General features: G+C 48.3%; 2 non-coding genes across 2 annotated transcripts; both read left to right on the top strand.

The window, feature by feature from the left end:
* Window positions 1-8,227: 8,227 nt before the first annotated feature.
* Window positions 8,228-8,342, top strand: LOC132892224 (U5 spliceosomal RNA). Its single transcript, XR_009655410.1, has one exon. It is a non-coding gene; the product is annotated as a U5 spliceosomal RNA (small nuclear RNA).
* Window positions 8,343-8,436: 94 nt separating this feature from the next.
* trnap-cgg (transfer RNA proline (anticodon CGG)) lies at window positions 8,437-8,508 on the top strand. Its single transcript has one exon. It is a non-coding gene; the product is annotated as a tRNA-Pro (tRNA).
* The last annotated feature ends 5,804 nt before the right edge of the window (window positions 8,509-14,312 follow it).

Below are 14,312 nucleotides of genomic sequence, written 5' to 3'. Positions count from 1 at the left end.
GTGTGTGTGTGTGTGTGTGAATGAATAAGATTAGTGAAACTGAAAAGTTATAAAAATAAATCGCCTTGTCTGCCTCCAAACGTTGTCCTGCCGTCCTCTGTGCTCCACCCACACTCGATACGTGCTACAGTGGTGCCAAAACCCGGGAAAAGGTGGAGCACCAACACAGCAGCCCCATGGAATCCTCCCCATTCGCGGACTTGGTCCACACCCTCGCCACGGCTCAGCAGAGCCAGCACCAGGCACTTGTCACGCTCCGAAAGGAGCAGGAGCGCCGCTTTGAAGCCCTGGTGCTGGCCCAGCAGGAAGATCGAGAGGCGTTCCGGCGTCTCCTCGTGTCAGCGGGGTCCACCAGCGCCCCGGCCACGGGCCCGTCTCCCCTCACCGTGACCAAGATGGGCCCGCAGGATGACCCCGAGGCTTTCATCACATTGTTCGAGCAGGTCGCCGAAGCCTCGGGGTGGCCGATGGAGCAGCGCGCGGCGCGCCTCCTCCCCCTCCTGCCGGGAGAGGCGCAGCTGGCCGCACTACAGCTCCCCGCCGACTGCAGGCTGGCCTACGCCGACCTTCGCCGGGCTGTCCTCCAGCGCGTGGGGCACACGCCGGAGCAGCAGCTCCAACGCTTCCGCGCGCTGCCGATGGAGGAAGTCGGCAGCCTGTTCGCTTTCGGCCAGCAGCTCCGGGACGCCTGCTGGCGGTGGCTGAGGGCCGAAGATCGCGACGCCGAGGGAATCGTCGACCAGGTGGTGCTGGAGCAGTTCATCGCCCGCTTACCAGCTGGAACCGCAGAGTGGGTCCAGTGCCACCGCCCGGCGTCGCTGGATCAGGCCGTGGGACTGGCAGAGGATCATCTGGCGGCTGTTCCGGCAGCAGGACAGAGGACGACAGCATCTTCTTTCTCCTCTTCTCTCTCTCTTTCTCCCCCCCTCCTCCCGTGTCCCGTCCTCGCCCCATTCCCTCACCGAGGAGGCGGGAGCCGGCTCCACCCCAGCCGGCCTGCCGCACCCGTGGTGCCCTCCCATTTCTCCCTTCTGTGTCTGTCTCTCCCCCCCCTCAGGTGAGTGAGCCCCAGAACACAGCTGCAGAGGGAAGGCCCGGGCCGGTTTGCTGGCGCAGCGGGGAACCGGGCCACCTGCAGCAACAGTGTGCAGCGATGGAAGTGGGGGCGGTGGTGCGGATCCCCGACGCACCAGAGACTGCCCTCGATCGGGCCGGAGCGTATCGCATACCGGTAAGTGTACAAGGGGCTACATATCAGGCGTTGGTGGATTCAGGTTGCAATCAGACCTCGATCCGCCAAAGCCTGGTGCAAGACGAGGCATTGGGGGGAGCACAAGGGGTGAAGGTGTTGTGTGTGCACGGGGATATTCACAGCTACCCGTTGGTGTCGGTCCACATACATTTCAGAGGGGAGAAATCGATAGTGAAGGCGGCGGTTAATCCTCGCCTTACCCACTCTTTGATCTTGGGGACTGATTGGCCGGGATTTCGGGGTTTAATGGCACGCCTAATAAAGAGTGGGTCCTGCCAGTTAACAGGGGAGGGTCCCGGTGTCGCTTTGGCTGGAGCTGCGGTCGCAGAGCCGTCTACGTCATCTCCGCGACAGAGTGAGGAGCCACCGGCCCCTCCTCTTTCTATTGGGGAATCCCTCGCGGATTTCCCACTGGAACAATCGCGAGACGAGACTCTGCGACACACGTTTGACCAAGTGAGAGTAATCGATGGTCAGACGCTCCAGCCGGGCGCCACCCTGTCCTTCCCCTATTTTTCCATTTTGAAGGATAGGTTATACCGAGTGACGCAGGACACTCAGACGAAAGAGCGAGTCACCCAATTGCTAATTCCAAAGAGCCACCGGGAATTGGTATTTCAGGCGGCTCACTTTAATCCCATGGCTGGACACCTCGGGCAGGATAAGACACTCGCCCGGATAATGGCCCGATTCTATTGGCCGGGGATTCGCGGCGACGTCCGTAAGTGGTGTACGGCGTGCCGCGAATGCCAGTTAGTAAATCCAGCGGCCATTCCAAAAGCGCCCTTGCGCCCCCTACCATTAATCGAGACCCCGTTTGAAAGAATTGGGATGGATCTCGTCGGGCCATTAGATCGGTCAACACGAGGGTACCGCTTTATATTGGTTCTGGTGGACTATGCAACGCGATACCCGGAAGCGGTGCCTCTTCGCAATATCTCAGCACGCAGTATTGCGGAGGCCCTCTTCCACGTCTTCTCCCAGGTTGGAATCCCGAAAGAGATTCTGACTGACCAAGGCACCTCGTTTATGTCACGAACACTCAGCAAACTGTATGGGCTACTGGGTATTAAGCCGATCCGCACCAGCGTTTATCACCCACAGACGGACGGTTTAGTTGAACGGTTCAACCACACCCTCAAGAATATTATCAAAAAATTCGTAAGTGAGGACACACGTAACTGGGATAAGTGGCTCGAACCCTTGTTGTTTGCAGTGCGAGAGGTCCCCCAAGCCTCCACGGGGTTCTCCCCATTTGAATTATTATATGGGCGTAAGCCGCGCGGCATCTTAGATGTACTGCAGGAAAATTGGGAGGAGGGACCTTCACCGAGCAAAAATGAAATTCAGTACATTATGGATCTGCACGCAAAACTCCACACGCTCACCCACCTAACTCAGGAGAATTTGCGGCAGGCCCAGGAATGGCAAGCCCGCCTGTACAACAAGGGCACGCGCCTTAGAGAGTTCACTCCGGGAGATAAGGTACTCGTCCTGTTGCCCACGTCGAGCTCCAAATTAATCGCCAAGTGGCAAGGACCCTTTGAGGTCACACGGCGAGTCGGGGACGTCGACTATGAGGTTAGGCGAACGGACAGGGAGGGGGCGCTACAGATCTACCACCACAATCTGCTGAAACTCTGGAACGAGGAGGTCCCCGTGGCGTTGGTGTCGGTAGTTCCGGAGAAGGCGGAGCCGGGGCCGGAGGTCCAAAAAGGGTCATTGGCATCACGTACCTCTCCAGTCCCCTGTGGAGACCACCTCTCCCCGACCCAACTCACGGAGGTTGCCCAGTTGCAGGCCGAGTTTTCGGATGTGTTCTCGCCCCTGCCCGGTCGCACTAACCTCATAGAACACCACGTAGTGCGGAGCCGTCCTTATAGATTACCCGAACACAAAAAAAAGGTGGTTCGGGAAGAACTTCAGGCCATGCTCGAAATGGGCATCGTCGAGGAGTCTCACAGTGACTGGAGCAGCCCGGTGGTCTTGGTTCCCAAGGCCGACGGCTCGGTCCGGTTCTGTGTGGACTATAGAAAAGTCAACGCGGTGTCTAAATTTGACGCGTACCCAATGCCTCGTATTGATGAGCTGCTCGATCGACTAGGCACGGCTCGCTTTTACTCGACACTGGATTTGACGAAGGGATATTGGCAGATCCCCTTGACTCCATTATCCTGGGAAAAAACGGCCTTTTCCACACCGTTAGGCTTACACCAGTTTGTCACACTTCCTTTTGGGCTGTTTGGGGCGCCCGCTACGTTTCAGCGGCTGATGGACCGGGTCCTCCGGCCCCACGCCACCTATGCAGCCGCTTACCTAGATGATATCATCATTTATAGTAATGATTGGCAGCGGCACCTACAACACCTGAGGGCCATCCTTAGGTCGCTGAGGCGGGCGGGACTCACTGCCAACCCGAAGAAGTGTGCGATTGGGCGGGTGGAAGTATGGTATCTGGGCTTCCACTTGGGCAACGGGCAGGTGCGTCCCCAAATTAATAAGACAGCAGCGATTGCGGCCTGCCCAAGGCCCAAGACCAAAAAGGGGGTGAGACAGTTCCTGGGGCTGGCTGGCTACTATCGTAGGTTTATACCTAATTATTCGGACGTCACCAGCCCGCTGACTGACCTCACTAAAAAGGGGGTGCCAGATCCGGTCCAGTGGACAGAGCAGTGCCAGCGGGCTTTCTCTGAGGTAAAGGCTGCACTGTGTGGGGGGCCACTTTTACACTCCCCTGACTTCTCTCTCCCTTTTGTGTTGCAGACCGATGCGTCGGACAGAGGGCTGGGGGCCATTTTGTCCCAGCAGGTGGAGGGGGAGGACCGCCCGGTCCTGTACATCAGCCGGAAGCTGTCAGTGCGTGAGGGGCGCTACAGCACAATTGAAAAAAAGTGCCTGGCGATTAAGTGGGCGGTCCTCGCCCTCCGTTACTACCTGCTGGGGCACTCTTTCACTCTCTGTTCAGACCACGCGCCCCTCCAGTGGCTCCACCGCATGAAGGATGCCAACGCGCGGATCACCCGTTGGTATCTGGCACTCCAACCCTTCAACTTCAAGGTGGTCCACAGGCCGGGGGCGCAGATGGTCGTGGCGGACTTCCTCTCCCGTCAAAGGGGGGGGATTCGGCTGCGGGCCGGACGAGCACCCAGCCTGAGTCGGGCGGTGGGGGTATGTGGCAGCGGGGGCGTGGTCAAGCGCCGGTCTGTGACAGGAGGGTGGAGCCGGGGAAGGTGAGTGGCAGAATCGCGACACCTGAGGATAATTAACCTGTGTTTGTGTGTGTGTTTTCCCAGTAACCGCTCCCTATTTAAGGAGGCAGAGAGAGAGGAGAGGGAGCGCAACCCAGGACCAGATGAGTGTGTGTGTGTGTGTGTGTGTGTGTGTGTGTGTGTGTGTGTGTGTGTGTGTGTGTGTGAATGAATGAGATTAGTGAAACTGAAAAGTTATAAAAATAAATCGCCTTGTCTGCCTCCAAACGTTGTCCTGCCGTCCTCTGTGCTCCACCCACACTCGATACGCGCTACAGACCCATTAAGCGTTGCACACAAGAAAGACAGGGTCTGGTTGTCCCCCAGAAGAAATTATCACCTGACGCCACACACAAGGGGTCTATTGCTTTACCAAGTAGTCATGAGCATCTGTGTTATTTCCAAATTCATTATAGTCTTCATTTGAAGTCTTTTTTTTTGTTGATGTTATCAACTGTGCATTGATGGAGACTTGGGTGCAAAGTGTTTTGCAGAAATTGCACATGAAAGACACCTTCAGGTCCTCAGTCATCTCACTGATTTTCAAACTGTCCATCTGGGGCCATTTTCACCAGCAGAAAGTGGTCTTCACATGATGAGAAATCATGAGCAGCACTTGCTCATCTTCTGGTGTCAGTGTTCTCAATATGACGTCTTTTGTCTGGATCACTTAGCCTAGTTGATTCACTGGATGTACAACCGTCTATGGGCAGCGCTGCTAAATAAAGCCAGTCTTGTAAAATGAAACCCTAGAATGGACTGCAATGACCAGTTTTCACCCATCATATGGCAAAGGGAATCTCAAACCTACTCATAAGCATGCTAAATTGCATAGGGAAACATCATGGCATCCGTTTCAGTACCTTAAGATGCAAAACTGGATTTCAGCGTGGTATCAGTACACCATCCCGAACATTAGTAAGCAGGACTTAAGAGACCTCAGGATCAAGATAGAAGAATGCTTCTCCACTGGATACCGCTAGCCGAACACTGCTCCTAGTCCGCTCGGCCAGACACCAAAGCGAGACGCATCATTGACCACACCCAGGTCTTGAGCTGATCATGTGAGTTGGCAATGCACTTGGGTCAGAAAGTGATGGACAGGTCGAGTCAAAGCACTGTCTCGGGCGATGACGGAGGAGTCAATGGACTGCAATGACACTGAATCCGGCGTAGAACATGCTGAGGTCTCATGTTGCTCTCGCGCATGGGCCATGCGCTTGGCTAACTATTGCAATACTCTGGGCAGTGCTTTTACAAGTTTGCAGAAAAGACGGACTTTTCTGCAAACGTTTTACGACAGTGCTTTGACTCGACCTGTCTGGGAGAGAAGCCCTTTCCGGTTAGGACAGATACCTCTTTTGCCAGACAAGCTCGGGTAAAAGCCACCACAAAACAAGGCTTCGGCTGCCTTTAGGCAAACCAAATTTCAGATGGAGTCGGCAGCACATTCAAAGCAGCATGGGAGACGTTGAGTGGACGTCAAGGACATCGCTTTAACCAGGTGGCCATAACTGCACACGGGGCCTCGTGACAGCGTGGACAAATGTCAGGAGATGCTTTGCTGCACTTCGTTTCAAAACGCATATGCTTCAGGGAGGCAAAATCCTCAGGTTGGACGTGAATGAGTCTACGACCTAGCCTAGTTGATTCACTGGATGTACTGTACAACCGTCTAAGGGCAGCGCTGCTAAATAAAGCCAGCGCTGTAAAATGAAACCCTACAATGGACTGCAATGACCAGTTTTCACCCATCGTATGGCAAAGAGTATCTCAAACTTACTCGTAAGCATGCTGAACTGCATAGGGAATCATCAAGGCATCCGTTTCAGTACCTTAAGATGCAAAACTGGATTTCAGCATGGTATCAGTACACCATCCCGAACATTAGTAAGCAGGACTTAACAGACCTCAGGATCAAGATAGAAGAACGCTTCTCCACTGGATACCGCTAGCCGAACACTGCTCCGTAGTCCGCTTGGCCAGACACCAAAGTGAGACGCATCGTTGACCGCACGCAGGTCTTGTGCTGACCACGTGAGTTGGTGATGCACTTGGGCCACTGCTCAAATACCTATGTGCGGTGATTGAAAGAAGACCACTACCCTGCTTCACACCAAGAGCACAGGTGAAACCAATCCACCAGCAGCCAAACCAATACAGGTAGCACTCGATGGGCTTCGATCATCACACCGCACGTAGCCAGCAGGATTTGAACCTTGTGCGGGGAAGCCCCAACAGATTTCAAGTTCATCGCCTTCACCATTCAGCCACAACTAACTGAGGGGCTAAGCGTCATGTGCGACAAAAAAACCCATTTGCAGCACTTACTTTCGCAAAGCCACGTCAGCCAAAGCCTCCGTTTTCACCCATGTTCGCTGCTTGCGCCAAGCACGGGCCACAAGGCTCGTCGACAACCCATTGCAACAAATGCAACCATCGCAACAAATAAGGCCGCTGCTTACGCCACCCTGATGTGCCATGCCTAGCCCGAATTCGGCACAACGAGCTTCTAGCAATGGTCTTGCTGAAATAGCTCAGTAGGGTGCGTGTTAGACTGTAGATCTGAAGGTCCCTGGTTCAATCTTGGGTTTCAGCATTGAGGAGTGTGGTTTATGTATATCAAAGACTGTGAGGTTTTTTTTTGCCTGGGCAATGTCAGTATATGCTGGTAATTTGGTGCTGAAAACAATCCTACAGCTATGTTTTGGTTCCATGGTGTAACGGTTAGCACTCTGAACTTTAACTCCAGTAATGTCAGTTCAACTGTCAGTGGAACTTCCGAAGGCTTTGTTTGCAGCATCTGAGCTAACATGCCCAGATTGTTTCAATTGCATGCTCCTTTTGGTCGATCACGAGTTCTACTGACGATCGGGTCATACCAAAGACCATCATAAAAATGGTACCTACTGCCATCTGGCAAGGCACGTTGCAATACAGATGCGAGTGGGGAGACAAACTTTTGCGGTTCCCAGAGGACTAGCCCCCCACTGTAACCTGAGCTATGTAATAGGCGAGAGGCCGAGGGCTATGGAGATTGGCCCTGCCCTTTGCGCTGCATGGTATGGGAAGGACTTTGATTTCCAGGTCAGCGGTGCTGCACAGGTGATGTCATTTGCACCAATGCCTTCTTTTGTGTCCACACGGACTCTATACTATTATCTGCATTGGTGTGCGTTCTTGATCCGCGTGAGTGAAGCCCCATAGACATAGAGTGTGGATGCATAAAGAAACTCATCAAGTTGTTTTCTGATGGTTTCGGTCCCGTGCGTGCCTGCCACCATACCATCTCATCTCATTATCTTTAGCCGCTTTATCCTTCTACAGGGTCGCAGGCAAGCTGGAGCCTATCCCAGCTGACTACGGGCAAAAGGCCCGTAACGTTTAAAATGGCTATGCCTAGCCCTACTACCCTGGCCTAGTCTATGACAATGTTTTATCTTTTTGGCTCATATATGCCTTTGAAAGGACAATCCATAGTAGGGATGCGAAAACTAAAAAAAATCTTGACCGACCACCGAGCCTCATTAGCCGGTTAAAGTCGGTTAATTTTCTTGGGGATTACTGCCTGGATCCATTACGCTCGCGCAAGGTAAACTATCCTGAAGCCGTCCAATATGCCGGAGTGGGCGGAGTACACACGTGCGGGTCACATGACTGCAAATCCTCAATACCAGCTTTCTGCACCTCCAATCCAGTGTCACTAACCTGATCCAGTGTTAAGTGCAGCTCAGGGTTCTTTTCATTGCCGCATAAATCTTTCGCCTTTTACTAATTATTTCCGGAGCGAGACATGTTAATGAGTTCAACATATTTTTGTAAGCTTTTTGTGATTTGTGGAACAGAATTCAAGTGGAAAAGTTTTTTTTGAAGAGTAACCTTTGAAGGATATAATGCAATTCCAGCTGCATGGACGCAGCTTTTTGTGGGTTGTTTGGCTCGTTGGTCTAGGGGTATGATTCTCGCTTCGGGTGTGAGAGGTCCCGGGTTCAACTCCCGGACGAGCCCAAGTTTTACTTTAAATGGTCGATCTGAACTGCCAGTGACATGGATTTCACTTAGCTGCATTGTTCTCAAAGCGCGAGTTTAATGAAAGTTGCATCAGAAAATCCCCAGTTTTGTGTGTGTGATGCGCTCAAATACACTGTAAAGTTGGCGGATAAATAAAAAAAAAAGAAGATTCTTGCGTCTGAATTCTGTTCCAAAAATCACTAAAAGCTCGTCCGCCATTATTAGATCGCAGATTTACAGGTCGGCGGCGCTGCACGCGTGATGTCATTTGCGCCAGAACCTTCTTTTGTTTCCACCCAGACTCCATCCTACTCTCTGCAGTGGTGTGGGTTCTTGATACCTATTCTTTTGAAAAAGACACCAAAGCTCTTCAAATTCATCCTCAATCTTTGGTTAGATGTCTAAGGATGATTTAGAACCTATAGCCATGGAGAAAGAGGCAGGTGAATACACAAGCCAAGTCACTCGTGAAGAAGAAGAGCAACAACTGCACCAGCTGTTTTCTGGAACCCGGGAAGTTAATACATGGTACAAATCATAGTTTGCTATTTTTTTTAACTGATTTGGTGTTCAGCTTTCACAGTTATGATAAAGCAGTGTCTCTTTGTAATTGTGACCTTTGTAAGCTCACTTGCTCGGCAGAAGGCTCAATAATGGCAGTAAATAGACACTTACTCTCACTTTACAGTGCTGGAGCTGCAGGAGCAGGTGGCGCACAACAGGCGGGAATTTGTTCGGATTCACCTCCAAAACTAAGTTGCTCATAAAACTACCAACCTTTTCTGGTTCTAACAGAACCAGTTAGGACCATGTAGACCCTTTCTGTTTTGTGCTACAATTTTAAGTAGAGAGGTGTGTGTGTGTTTGGGGGGGGGGTTATAGCACAATTACCGTTATTTATCTCATCTCATTATCTCTAGCTGCTTTATCCTTCTACAGGGTCGCAGGCAAGCTGGAGCCTATCCCAGCTGACTACAGGCGAAAGGCGGGGTACACCCTGGACAAGTCGCCAGGTCATCACAGGGCTGACACATAGACACAGACAACCATTCACACTCACATTCACACCTACGCTCAATTTAGAGTCACCAGTTAACCTAACCTGCATTTCTTTGGACTGTGGGGGAAACTGGAGCACCTGGAGGAAACCCATGCGGACATGGGGAGAACATGCAAACTCCACACAGAAAGGCCCTCGCTGGCCACGGGGCTCGAACCCGGACCTTCTTGCTGTGAGGCGACATCGCTAACCACTACACCACCATGCCGCCGCCACCATACCAGTGTTATAGAAATTACCAGTCATACACACCGCCTAGTGGCCAGTGTGAGTAATTACCAGTCATACACACTGCCAAGTGGCCAGTGTTATAATAGTAATTGCCAGTCATGCATGCCACCTTGTGGCCTGTTAGTCTGGAGGATAAAAATGGTATTATAACCCCCCACCCACCCACCCCGCACATCTAGGGGTAAAAGCTGCCAACCATGTTTTTTTTTAGTTAAAATTGTTCCTAAGAGACAGAAATATGGTGGTTGGCATCTTTGGAAATGCCTCTGACTATCCCTTGGCAGCCATTTTGAAACTGACTATTGGACAATCTTGAACACCTAAATGTATGGACTCCTGGAGCAATCTACACCATAAAAGTTGTGGTTAAACCTAAGTTTTTTGTTCAATAGATGTTCTGGTATCTACCAACAAGGATTTTATCTGGTGGCCCTCTTGGAATTCAATATGGCTGCCAGAAATGTAATAAAAATATGTAATTTTATCTTCCAGGAAGATACAAACATGATCTTGGTGTCAAAAATTATATGTCTTTGATGGTTAGAAATAATGTGGTTATATTAAATAACATCCACACTTATCATTAATGAAGCCTTTCCAATATAAAATAATGCTAAATTCCAAATTTAAAAAAATATATATATCAGATTTGTTCCACCATTCACTTCAAGCATACTGAAATTAAAAAAAACAACAACAACTACAAATAGAATGTTTTAAAATATTTCAAAAGTCATGGAAAAGCAGAAAAATATTATAATTTAACAATTTTAAATAACCAAAATAACAAGTGTAAGCCATAGTTCATAACTGCCTATAGGTTGACCACCGAAGCATTATGGGTATCAAAGAAATTTCACTCCATTACCTGCAATATATATTGTTTTTTATGAGTGTGAAACATATGTTATGTTGTCCAATCAGAGACCTGCTTTTATTCACTTAAAAATATGATACTTCAAACATTTTGGTTTGATTTTTCTTGGAAGAACTGGAAAAAGCAGCCAATAAGGTCACTTGTTCCAGAGGCAGCAATCTAGAAGATCCTAGAAGGTGCAGCAGTGTACCTGAAAACAGAGAAAATCAGTGGCTTTATTCAACATGAAAGTAGTTTTCCTCTGCCAATTAAACACTGATGTGTTTTGTAACATGATGCATATTATTTATAAAATGGGAGACAAGGTGCAGATGTGATATTGTACAAGACAGTACAAGACAGCCTTACAAGACATTGTAAACTAGACAGATTGCCTGCTTGCCAGTTTTTAACACAGCCTGGATGAAGACACCTTGGAGCTGGAACAAAGACAAGAACACGTGAATTTGGTGAAGACATATATTTTATATAAAGTAGTCGGTCTCTATAGGAATGGAGCTAACGGATCCAAAGCTACATTAAGTATGAGTTTTTGCACTCATTTCTAAGTCTCACATTTTTAAAAACTGTACACTGAGACACTACTATTTGTGTTGTGGATCCCTTGTTTTTTAGTCAGTCATGGAACCCTTATTCAGCTCCAAGAAGAGAAAAAGAGGAAGGGATATTGACTTCCAGAAGTGCTTCATATGTCAACGAGACTGTGGAAGGAACAAGAATGACAAAACTTTACGTCAAGCAAGTGAATCAGGAATGATGACTTTAAAGACCAAAGCTGAAGAACGCATAAGATATAAAGATGAGGAATATTTTGAGTTTTTTGAATATTTACAAAAGCACATGAATCTGGACCCCAATAGCATCAAGTGGCATAAAACATGCTATTCTCAATTCACAAATGCAACAGAAATAACAAGACTGAAAAAGCAACAAGGTCAAAACCCATGGCGAATGTGAATGGTCTGCCAACTGCATAAACAATTGTGACCCTGAGGATGAGTAGGGTATCTAGCTAAGAACATGCTCTTGGGTCAGTGATAATTAAGTGTTAGCTGTATAAAATGTACATTACTGAAGCTGTTTAAAAGGATATATTAGTGTTATTAATCTTCAGCCCTGTTAATATTGAAGACATTGCTATGATGTTCACAATAAACATTTCATACTTTGCAGAAATAAATGTTCTTGTATGTTCCTTAATTCTTAATTGGTGTCAATACTGTTAATGTCACCAGTAAATTTATTAGCTGTTGAAACAACAAAATTCTTTATCTCTTTAAAAATTAATTTCATAATATCGTTCTTCAGCAGCCATATTGGAATACTAACATGGCTGACATTTCATGAAAATGTAAAAACTGTACAATTTTTTCCTCTGTACAAGAAGGATTGTGCTTTGCAGCATATTAATTGTTCTTCATTGCTCCCAAGATCTTATTTTGTTAAAGGTCCCATGGCATGGTGGTTTGTTGATGCTTTAAACGGGCTCGTGGAGGTTTCCGGATGTTATATCCGCAGCCTTTCTTGAAATGAACCCTCGGCACGTAGATATAGCCTCCTGGGAGAAAGCCCCATTTCAGCCCTTTTCCCAGTGCGTCGTTTTGCTAATGAGAAGCAGGAGGCGGGGAAGGGTAGAGGGTGGGGGCGGGTCTTATCATTAATATTCATGACATGTAAACGTGTTACCTCTGATTGGCTAACAGCACTGTGACGCTACCTCCAGTGGGTCAGAACAAGCGGACATGGGTGTCTTACTATGGCGAGAGAGAAGGAACAAACCGCGAAGGGAAAAATACCGCGCGCTGACGTCATTAAGGTGCGACGCAAGGAAATAAAATAAATTCAACAAATGTTTGGGTTTTTACTGAACAAACAAACAAATAAAATGAACGAGTGACTTAATAAAAAGAATGTGGGTGTCTTTGTAAAAACTGTTTTGATTGGCTATTATAACAGAGCATGCTGCATGCTTTTTGGTTTTGTAGCGCAGAGTACCTGGCTAACTGCAGGAAGCGGTTAGCTGCACAGCTAATGTAGCCATTGCAAGGCTAACGTGGCACCGATTTTAAAACACGGCAAAACGACTTAACAGTTATACACTTACTTGTTCGGTGTTTGTGGCTGATGCGGCAGGGATGCTTGGTACGGACCCAGGCTTCAGTGACAGTTGATGTGCAAAATCTGCCCTGTACTGTCCCAAGTTGTGGAAACATTCCTCAGGAAAATGCTTCCGACAAACATATACCGTCTTAGGTAGACTCGACGGCGTATTATTGGAGTAAATAAAATTAAGCCACTGCATCTTCAGGGGCTCTCCCGTCGGCAGTAAAAACAGACTCCTTTCTGTGTTGTTAGTTTTTTTTTTTTCTCTTTTTTATCAGACATCTAGTTTTTGGGTTTGTTTACCTGACATGTTTCGACGTACAACTGTCGTCTTCCTCAGAGTGTCACCGGATGTTAATTGGTGACGCATCTTTTATCAGCTGATGTTTCTGAAGGCGTGGCCTTCCTGTCTGGATTGACAGGTCGGTCACGCCTTCTACTGTCCGTTTGTCCCCTGCAAGATGGCACTCCAGGTGTGGGAGAGCATGTATGCTCCCTCATCCCGGTTGATGGTCCTCGGGCTTTGCTTACGGATCTCCATGGCCTCCCTGATCCAGCGCTGATGTTTGTTATCTTCTGTGCGGATGACTCTGGCATTCCCCCAGTCCATAATATGATTTTCCCTTTTACAGTGATCTGTTATAGCTGACTTATAATTTTCCTGTTGTGCCTTTTCTTTTATTGTTCGGGTTTGTCTTGTAGCTGTCTCCTTTTCGCATTCTTTCTTATGTTCATTTTTTCTTGTGTTGAAACTCCTTCCTGTCTCCCCAATGTAAGTTTTATTGCATAATTGACATGGAATCTCATATATGGTGTTGCATCTGTTGTCCGGATGTATTCTGTCTTTGGGATGAACCAGGATCTGACGGAGTGTTGTGTATGGTTTGACAGGTGTGTTAATGTTGTATTTCCTCATTGCTCTTTGAATGTGTTCAGTTATTCCCCTAATGTATGGTAATGTCACTACTCCCCTGTGTTCTTGTTTGTTGGTTTGTTTTTTCTCTTTCTTCTGTGTTTTGTTGTTCTTAACCTGTTCCGCCCCTTTGGATATTGCCCATTGTGGATATTGACATGCCTTCAGTGCGTGTTGTATATGTTGTTTCTCCTGTTCTTTGTCCTGTGGATCTGTAATTATTGCTGTGCGTTCATGTAATGTTCTGACTACTGATACTTTGTGCATTATGGGGTGTTCGGAAGTCCAGTTTAAATATTGGTCGGTGTGTGTGGGTTTTCTGTGTACTTTTATTTTGATGTCCCCATCTTCTGTGTGATGTATTTTTAAGTCCAAAAATGCTATTGACTGCTCCGTTTCTTCTTCATGCGTGAATTTTATATTGCCGGTATTGTCTATGGTGTTGAGATGGTCGGTGAGTTGTTGAGTGTGTCCCCTCTTCACTTTTTCTAGTATGTCATCCACGTAACGTTTCCAGAGTGTTGGCTTGTATTCTGCTGGTATTGTAGTGAGTGCTTTCTGCTCCAGATCTTCCATGAAAAAGCCGCACATGATGGCTGATAGTGGGTCTCCCATGG

This window comes from Neoarius graeffei, chromosome 9, assembly GCF_027579695.1.
Source record: "Neoarius graeffei isolate fNeoGra1 chromosome 9, fNeoGra1.pri, whole genome shotgun sequence".
NCBI classification, from domain to species: domain Eukaryota; kingdom Metazoa; phylum Chordata; class Actinopteri; order Siluriformes; family Ariidae; genus Neoarius; species Neoarius graeffei.
The sequence above is the reverse complement of the archived record's forward strand: the minus strand, read 5'-3'. Positions and strand labels throughout refer to the sequence as shown.